Genomic DNA, 10,790 nt, shown 5'->3' with positions numbered 1-10,790 from the left:
GCCCTGAAGGTACCGGCTTGGATTAAGACCCTGGGGAAATGAACACCTTAATACCCTAGTCCCTAACCAGCTCCTAAACTTCCGGAGGGGGAGGGAAAAAAAAGATTAAATAGTGACAATACTTGGCATCTGTGTACTTTCACTGGTTATAAGGCCTTTCCAGTACATTGTATCCTTGGAGCAAGTAGCATTAATCCCCTTTTACAGATAAGGAAACTAAGGCTCCGGGAGATTGGGATCATTGCCCAAGGTTACACAGCTAGTAAGCAGAAAGCGTGTTGGGGCTTCTGACTGCAGGTCCGGAAATCTTCCAGTACAGCAGTTCTCAAAATGTAGTTGGGGATCCCTGGGGGACCTCTAGATGAAAATTATTTTATAATAATACTAAGATGTTTTAATTTCTAATACGATAAATATCGATAGATATAACCCACATAAACAAAAGCTCTCTCAAGAATTGAGTGTAATGGGGTCCTGAAACCAGAAAGTTTAAGACCCTCTCCTCTAGTAAAATCAATGAGTAAGCATTAATTAAGCACCTGTTATGTGCTAGGCACTGTTAGGTGCTGGGGATAATATCAAACAGGTCCTGTTCATTCACTCAATATTAATTCATTCAGTAAACATTTAATTAAGAGAAAAAACTATTTGCCACGCACATAGGTTGGGGATACAAAAGGGGGCAAAAGACAGTCCCACTCCCTCAAGGAGCTTACAATCTATCGGGAGAGACAAAATGAAAACAAATATATACAAAGCCAGATATATTCAGGATAAATAGGAAATATTCAAAAGAGGGAAAACGCTGCAATTAAGGAGCGATTAGGGAGGCTTCCTGTAGAAGGTGAGATTTTAGTTGGGACTTAAAGGAAGCAAGGAAGGTTCAGTAGTTGGGGTGAAGTAAGGAAAGCACCATGCTACACTCTAAGTCTGTCCAATATTTGTCTTTCCATTGCTTTTTGGGATACTTGCCATTTTGAGTGTTTGCCTTGGATTCAGGAAGACCTGACTTCAAAGATGTCCTCAGACACTCCCTGGCTGTGTAACCCAAGCAAATCACTTAACCTTTCTCTGCCTCAGTTTCCTCATCCGCAAAATGAGAATAATAATAGCACCGGAGTTGTCATGAGGATCGAAAGCATTATATAAATGCTGGCTATTTTTGAAATTCTTCTAATATTATTTTATTCTATGTTTTGCAGCTATAGGATGCTTCAATGGATCTGTGATCTCATCACTGTAGACACTTCATCCCGTCATAATCTATCCACCCCCTCTCCTCCTATATGACTCATCCATATCCTTCCATAAATGCTCCACAGATGGACTTCAGACTTCTGAGCACCTTCCTCTAGTCAATAATCAATAGTCAATAAACATTTATTAAGGGCCTACTATGTGCCAGGCACTATGCTAAGTGTAAGTCTCTCAAGGACTGTAAGCCCTTCAAGAAGCTTACAATTTAATGGGGGAAGACAGCTGAGATGGGAGTGGGGCATATCTGCTAAGGTCAGAGAAGGGGTTAGTGGAGAAACCAAATAAGTCCAAAATGACTACAGCTGGGAAGAAAATGAAGAGATATCTGAGGAATGTCACCTCTCCTGCTACTCCACCTTAAATGGAAGTTGAAGAGTTCATGGCTGCACTCTCCAATCAGAGGGGCAGAGGATACTGATGAGATGTGAATAACTAAGATTGATTGGATCTTGCAAGATGAGTTTATTGGGGGCATGGTGAAGAAGCCAAAGAAATGCAAAATGAGTGCATCCAGATAGAAAATGAGGATATGTCTCTAGGTGTCCTGATGATATTTGGATGTCAATGGAGCACATGGGCTGAGCTGTCCAGCTGTTATGCTTTTCTCTTTCTATCTCCTTTTCTAGGTACACAATTCTTTGCTGATCTATTTTATGCTATGCTTTTTGTAAACAATTATCTGTGACATGTCGAAGCCTATTTATTTATGCCCACCAGATGTCTCTACATTGCCCTTTGGGTGATGGGAAATTTAGACTCCTTAGAAAATGTAATATTCCCATATGTACAGCCATGTAGAATCTTGGGAACCACATTGATTTTTAAAATATACATTGTGTGTGTGTGTCTGCACGTGAGTACGCATGTAAAGGAAAGGTTTGGGATCATTAAAGACACTGAATAATTTCCCAAAAGCAATCTGGCCTACTCACTCCCTTCTATCCAATCTTGGGTTCTGTCCATCATAAATCTGTTCCATCTGCTTCCAGATCAATCAATCAGCAAGCATCTATTAAAGGAAGGAAATAAGTATTTATTAATTAACTACTATATGCCAGGTCCTATGCTAAGTGCCTTATAGATATCTTATTTAGACCTCACAATAACCCTGTGAGGTGAGTGCTATTACGCTCCCCATTTGACAGATGAAGAAACTGAGGAAAGCAGTAGTGAGGTGACTTGTCCAGGTAGAAAGTGTCTGAGGGCAAATTTGCATGCAGGGTTTCCTGACTCCAGGCTCAACCCACTATCAACTGCACCACCCAGTTACACCTGCTAGGTGCCCACCACTGGAGATACAAAGAAAAAGCGATAATAGACCCTGCCCTTATGGAGCTTTCATTCTAATGGGGAGATAGCATGTGCTTAAATAGGCATATCCAATATATTTGCAAGATAAACACAAAGTAATCTTAGAGGGAAAGGCCCCAACAACCAGAGAAACAACTTGCTACAGAGAAGATGGTGCTAAATATTAAAAGAAGCCAAGGATTGTAAAAGGAAAGACTTTTCCAGTCACTGGAGACGAGTTCAATTCAAAGAGTTGGGAGACAGAATGTAGTGCGTGAGAAGCAGCAAATAAACCAGTATGTCCATAGAGGGAAGTAATGTGTAAGAAGACTTCAAAGATGGAAAGAGACCAGGTTGTGAAAATCTATAAATGCCAAACAGAGGAATTTCTATTTCACTGGACAGGTGATCAGAGGGTCATGGTGTTTACTGAGTAGGTCAGTCCTGTACTTTAGGAAAAACCACTTTGGCAATTATGTGCAGGCTGGATTGGATTAGGAGAGCTTTGAGATAGAGACTGATTCAGAGGCTGTTGCACTAATATGGGCAAGAAATAACGAGGGCTAAAACTAAGATGGTGGATGGAGGAAGTAGGATACAAAAAATGTTGTTAAAAAAAAGTAAAAATGACAGGAATTGACAGCTGATCAGATATGTGGAATAAGTGAGATTAATGAGTGGAAGATGACATTAAGGTTGAGAACTTGAGTAACTAGAATGACAATGGAGTCCTTGACAGGATCTGTACAAGACAGATGCACTAATGGAATAGCTCTATAGGCTGTCCATCAAACTACATTCTTCATCAACTTGGTGTTTTCAGGCTGGATAGTTAAGCCAAATTCTTTTAAGTAATTATAGATCTCATTCAGGAATTTCAACAATGTCCTGGAGTTTTATGCAATCAACATAATATAATCCACGAACAAGAGGATCTAGAATGCAGCAGCCACAATGAAGAAAATATTGATGTCAAAGAGATGAGCAGCCTCAAGTACTTTGGGTTTATTGAAAGCACTTCACAATGTCCTAAATATGATCTAGACTAATCCTGGGCCCAACTTATTGTCCACCTTCAAGATCTATCCAATATAAACATAGTAATATGCTAATTGCTTTGCTATCCTTAGCTACTGCATGTCAAGGTGTAGGCCACAGGTTTTCATCTACTTTCTTTTTCCATTGTCAATAGCTAGACCAATCTCTTTTGAATTACCACAGATTTCACATAGGAGACCATCTAGTGTTCTGTGACTCAACGTAATTAATATAATGTCATCTTTGACTAGGGACTGTACCTATGGTTTTGAAGCACAGGGCTCCTTTGTACTTTGTACTGGGGTAACTTGGCACTAATGCCTGATTTTTCCTCCTAATAAAGTTTCTCTGCTTTCAACTCAGCTTGGACTCCTGCATTTTGAGTGGTGGGTTTTGCCTAATTGACATTTCTGATGTCAAAAGTGGGGAAAACCTCTACCAATACAGTTCCACATCTTCTACCCTTAGAGAGCTATACACAGCACTAAGAGATCAAGTGACTTGGTCAGGGTCATACAGGCAGTATTAATCTCAGGTGAGTCTGAAACACAGGTTTTCAAGACTTTAAGGCAGGCTCTCTGCCCACTATACCACACTGCCTCTTTGAATAGGAACAGTAAAGAACCTTACCATCTACTGGGAATTTTCTTCTGTCTGGACTCTATACAGAAAATCCCTTATAACACTAACAAAGTCCATATTTAACAATATAGTAAGTGATGGAAATATGTTTCACATAATTTCACATGTATAATAGGTATTATATTGTTTTCTCAGTGAATGGGGAAAGGGAGAGAATTTTGAACTCGAAATAAAAAAAGAATGTTAAACAAAACAAAAGAAATGCTCTTTTCCAAAAACAAGCAACAATACAGCAAGTGATATGGAAAAAGTAGATAGGAGGAGATGGTGTTGGCCTGTGGTAGGAGAGAGTCAGATAATGTGAAATATCTCCTCCTTGTCTTTAGGATGAAATGCAAATACCTCTGTTTGGTTCTTCAACTTCTTCACTACCTGGCTTCAGCCTACCTTCCCGGGCTTATTACGTAGTATTCCCCTAAACATACCCTTATATTCCAGCCACTGAAGTGTTTGGTGTTTCTCATACATCTCTCCCTAAGATGGTCTTTGAACTAGGTGTCTGGAATGCACTTTCTCCTTAAGTCAGACTCTTGGAATCCCTAACTTTCCACAAAGGTGCAGTTTGGTAGATGGAGTGCCTGACCTGAAATCAGGAAGACCTGAGTTCAAATCCTGCTTTGGACACTTCCTATCTGTGTGACTTTGAGCAAGTCTCTTAACCTCCATTCACCTCAGTTTCCTCATCCATAAAATAGGGAAAATAATAGCACCTACCTCCCAGTGTTGTTGTGAGGATCAAATGAGGATAATATTTTTACGGTGCTTAGCATAGTGCCTGGCACACAGTAGGTACTTAGTAAATGCCTATTCACTTCCTTCAAGTGACACTTTCTGCTTTTCCTGATCTCTCCAGTTATAGCCCCCCATCTCCTCCACTTACAGACCCCCAAATTACTTTGAATATGTTTTGCATTTACTTCAAAGTATAGGTATTGTTTCCTCTAAAATAGAGCATAATCTCCTTGAGGGCCAGTTGCTTTTGTCTTTTCTATCCCTAAACAGCAATGTCTAACATGTAGTATGCACTAACTAAATGCCTTTTGAATGAATAAATTCACAAGAAACACCCTGAGACTTTTGGCTGAGCCTCTCCTCCTTCCATTTCTGAATGGGGGACTTGCTGCTTCCAGTCAGGATCTGTCTTTCTCTTTCCTCCTCTCTCTTCCTTTTCGCTTCCTCTACCCTTCAAACACTGCACACATTCCTCTGTTCCATTTTTTTAAAAAATACATCATTTTTAATTGCATAGGGGTCTGATTAACTAATTTTCTTTGTTGGAGGAGAGAGAATCGAAAAAAAGAGTATGACGTAACCAAAAGGCCAATTGAATATTTTTTTTAAACCCAAGCATACTTTTAGGGATCTCTTGCCGTATTTGTTTTCTTAATGTTGGGGATCTGAAGAATACTTTCTCTAGGATCTGCTCTTACAGTCACATGAAAGAGCTGTTGAATGGAAACTGTGGAATTGCCTTCAGGGTATGTAGAAATTCATCCATCTGCCTGGATTTCACTGGGCAGCGGTCTTTAATAGGTGAGAGAATGAGCCATGTGCTCTAGAAATTTGTCCTATGAGAGAATTCAGTGGTTCAATGATTCTACGCTGGAATTCGTTGTAGTGAGATGAAAAGTGTCTAGGTTCATATGACTTCATTAATAAAATTTATTAATTGATGTGTATTTGTATTCATGAGGCCTAGCACTGTGCCTGGCACATAGTAGGTACTTAATAAAGTCTTAGTTATTGATTGAAAATCCTAGCTACTTACTACCTTGGACAAATCACCTATTTGGGCTTCATTTTCCTCATCTATAAAATAAAGGAATAGATGAGTTCAAAAGTCCCTTCCAGCTCTGAATCTATGATTTAATTTTCAAATATGGATACAGCACTGGCCCTGGCGTCAGGAGAATGGCCTCAGACGAGTAACACTCGCTAGCTGTGTGACCCTGGGCAAGTCACTTAACCCCATTGCCTAGCCAAAAAAACACAAAACAAAACACTATATGACTTTGTACAAATCAATCTCTCTTAGCTTCAGTTTCCTCATCTGAAAAATGGGTATCATAATAACATCTACATCACAGGATGATTGTGAGAATCAAATAAGATAAAGCATTTTGAAAACCTTAAAACATATAAATTTCATTTATTATTATTACTATTAAATGCAGAAGGACACAGATGCATTTGGGGTGTTATATGAAATCTACAGTTTAAATAAGGAAGATTTAAACTACTCCACAGTGAGGCCCCTTGAGATGCCAAACTTGTCATGGAGAGGAAATGCCCTTGCCCACTTACCAGTGGAAACAGAGGTGGTGGATCAAAGGTAGGAATGGTTAGGGACAAAGTAGAAAAAAAGAGGGGAGGGGCATGCTATTCTCCAGAACATGAAAACCATAAACAATTAGACAATATGTCCTGGGACCAAGGCTACAGCTGACACCCCCTGGAAGTGGGTGAGGGAGAGGAAAATAGGGCAGTTTCCACCTATCACCTCATCCTTCCTGAAAATATTAGGAGGAAGAGGAGGAGGAGGAGGAGGAGGATATGGCTCACAGAAAGGATTAGGAGCTGGATTTCTCCAATCTGATTGTTGACATTAGAAGGAGAGAGAGAGAAAAGGAGGAAAGAAGGCAGTGGGGAAAGGTGTGGGGATGGAAAATGATGGAGAATAGTCTGTGTGACCTTGAGCAAGTCAATTGCCTTCCTCAGGTCTCAGCTTCTTCCTATAAATTAAGAGTCTGTATCAATCATTTCTCTAATCCTCAAGGAGTTTATATTATATTTCTGCCTTTGCATGTATTGTGCAGCTTAGACCTTCCTAGAGAGCTCATAAGCTTTGCTTCTACTGAACCAGCTTTTTAAGTGGCAGAAATGACATGCCTTCTAAATATCTGGGATACCCGGGCCTCCCTATAGTGGTTGGAGCTTCCTGTTTGGACTGGAAAGGAACCAGACATTTTCCTGTAAGCAGGAAACCTCTTAAGGAACCCTCTTAAGCAAAGGAACAAATTCTCCCCAGGTTCTGGCCACACCAGACTGTCTTTATGTGGAAAGGAAGTGGGGCTGGGAGCCAGCTGGGGTTGTCTTGGCTTTATTGTACTTTGTACAAGTCTCTCAGGACCTGGTAAGTTTCAAAAACAAACCCAGCCGGGCAAACTGCCTGCAAAACAAAAGAGGGAAAAGGCAATGGTCGCTGGACCCAAGGGGTATGTGTTTCATTCCAGCCTAAGTGTGTATACCTGTGATTGTATGCAGTGGCATAGGTTTGTGAAATCGTGAGCATGCATCTGTGTGTATAAATAGTTGAGTGAATGTGTGTGAGGGTCACTTTTATGTGTGTACATAACCTACTGTGTGTATGTATTTAAGTGAGCCTATGTGACTATACATAGTACATGATTCAAATGCACCATGTGTTCCTTGTATGTGTGAGGCTGTACATTTGTATATTGTATGTGTCAGAGCATGAACTTTGATGTGTGTACAATATGTTGTTGGTAGTCAGTCATTTTTTCAGTCATGTCCAACTCTGTGACCCCATTTGGGGTTTTCTTGGCAAAGATACTGAAGTGGTTTTCCGTTTCCTTCTTCAGCTCATTTTACAGATGAGGAAACTGAAGCAGAGTTAACTGACTTGCCCAGGATCACACAGCTAGTAAGTGTCAGGCCAGATTTGAAAACTCAAAGAGACAAGCTTCCTGATTCCAAGCCAGGCACCCTCCCCACTGCACCACCTAGCTGCCCTTGAACTTGGGTCCCAAGCCCTCTTAATTCTAGTGCCTTCTTTCTATTAATGATTTCTTATTGATGCTTTACATAGCTTATTTGTACATAGTTGATTGCTTATCTCCTCCATTAGATTGGAAGCTCCTAGAGGGCAGGGACTATCTTTTGTTTCTTATTGTATCCTCAGGGCTTAACACTGCCTTCATAAGGTAAGTGCTTCGTAAGTGTTCATTGACTGATAGATTGAGGTATATTTGAATGTGAACTTGGTGTGAATGTGTCTTAGTATATGTTTTTGTGTTGGGGGTGGGGAAGGTTACAAAGTATATATAGAGACGTAAATACACAAATAGATACAAAACAGACGTAAACAAGGGAGAGGTTGAGCTTGAGGGTCAGGAAAGCCCTCAGGAAAGCAGCTAGGTGGCACAGTAGCTAGATAGAGCGTTGTGCCTGGAGTCAGGAAAACCTGAGTTCAAATCCAACCTCAGATACTTCCTAGCAATGCCACGCTCTCCTCCTTCACCCCTGTTTCACATAATGAAGTGGCCTTACTCCTTGCCAGCTCCTGTGCTTGTTCAAGCCATCCCATTCCATCCTGTTTCTTCCAATAGACTTCCTCCTCTGTCACCCCTACTCTTTCACTTATTTTCAGTGTCTCTGTCTCTACAGCTCATCCCCGACTGCCTATAAACATACCCATGTTTCCCCCATTCTGAAAAAACCCTCACTTGACCCTTCCATCCTTGCTAACTATAGTCCTATATCTCTTCTGCCCTCTGGAGCTAAACTCCTTAGAAAGGCCATCTGCAATAGGTGCCCCTTCTCACTCTCTTCTGTTTAGAAACCAGTCTGGTTTCAACCTCGTCATTCCACCAGTCTAACAGCCCTGTCCAAAGTTACCAGTGATCTCTTAGTTGCTAAATCCAATGGCCTTTTCTCTGGCCTCCTTCTCCTTGACCTCTCTGCAACCTTTGACACTGTTGATCACTCTCTCCTCCTTGATACTGTCTTCCCTCCAGATCTTCCAAGCACCCTTCTCTCCAGGTTCCCTTCCTACCTATCTAACCACTCCTCTCTCCTTTGCTGGATCATATTCCAAACCGCACCTCCAACCATAGGTGTCCTGGGCTCTCTTCTCCCCCTATACTGCTTCACTTAGTGATCTCATCAGCTTCCATTGATTTAATTACCATCTCTATGCTGATGATTCTCAAATCTACCTTTCTTTGCTAACCTTCAATCTCACATCTCCAAATGCCTTTCAGACATCTCAAACTGGTTGTCCAGTAGACGTCTTAAACTCAATATGTACAAAGTTAAACTCATTATCTTTCCACCTAAACTTTCCCCCACCTCCTACCTTCCCTATTACCTATAGAAGATAGTGCCATCCTCTCAGCCTCTCAGGCTTGAAACCTAGGAATCACCCTGGACTCCTCACTATCTCTCACCCTCCCATACACACATCCAAGCTATTGCCAAGGGTTGCCGATTTCACCTTTGCAACGTCTCCTGAATATGTCTACTCAATTCTAACACTGCCACCATTCTAGTGCAGGCCCTTATCAACTCATGCCTGGAGAATTGCAATAGCCTGCTGGGGAGGGGGGGGAGGGGTGGTCTGCCTGCCTCAAGTCTCTCCCTATTCCAACCCATCCTCTATTCAGGCACTAGAGTGATTTTGCTAAAACACAAGGCGAATCATGTCATTTTCCTACTCGGTAAACTTCAGGGGCTCCTTATTGCCTCCAGAAGCAAATGCAAAATGCTCTGTTTGGCATTCAAAGCCCTTCATAACCTATTCCCCTCCTATCTTTCTAGTCCTCTTACACCTTACTCCTCCTCAGGTACTCTTCAATTTGATGACACTGGCCTCCTTCCTGGCTGTTCCACGAACAAGACATGCTCCATATCTCTGCTCCAGATATTCTCTCTGGCTGTCCCCCATACCTAGAATGCTCTTCCTCCTCTGTTACAACTACTTATCTCCCTGGCTACCTTTAAGTTTCAACTAAAATCCCACCTTCTACAGGAAGCCTTCCCCAACCCCTCTTCATTCTAGTGCCTTCCCTCTCTTAAATATTTTCTATTTATCCTATGTATAGCTCATTTCATATATATATTTTATATATATATATATATATATATATATTTGTATGTTGTCTCCTCCATTAGATTGTAAGCTCCTTGAGGGCAAGGACTGTCTGCCTGGAACATGATAACCACTTAATAAATGTTTGTTGATTGATTGACACTCTCTCTGTCTAGGTTTCTTTAACTGTAAAATGGGTTTAATAATAGCACTTACCTCAAACCACAGTGTTGTTGAGATAATATTGCTAAATTGTTTAGCACCATCCCGGCATGGAGTAGATGCTTAATAAATGCCTGTTCCCTTCCCTCTCCCTCTGTGTAAGAGGAATCACTTGGGCTGGGCCTTAAAGTGAAATGAGGGCATTTCATGTATGGGATACAATCTGTGCAAAGGCACAGATGTGGGGGAGGGAATATTGTATTTGAGGAACAGCAAGTAGATCAGGGCCAATGGCATTTACCAACCATTCTATGTCCTTCCCTACTCTTGTTCATGGAAATCCTCCATACAGCTTCCACCCAAAGTGCTGAGGACTTTCTCTAGCTTGGCCTGGTACAGGGACCAAGGGAGCACATGGGCTGTCCATTGGTTATCCCTCAATAAAGGAGGCACCCACCTTCTTTTCCAGTGTCACATTTCCCTGCTAACATTCTCCACAGTTTCTACAGCATGGTTCTTCATTAATGGTATGTCTCCACCTCCCCATGTTCACCATGCATGGATCAGTTGG

The sequence above is a fragment of the Vombatus ursinus genome, unplaced genomic scaffold, assembly GCF_900497805.2.
Source record: "Vombatus ursinus unplaced genomic scaffold, bare-nosed wombat genome assembly UNPS02014768.1, whole genome shotgun sequence".
Classification (NCBI taxonomy): Eukaryota; Metazoa; Chordata; class Mammalia; order Diprotodontia; family Vombatidae; genus Vombatus; species Vombatus ursinus.
This window is presented reverse-complemented; position numbering follows the sequence as displayed.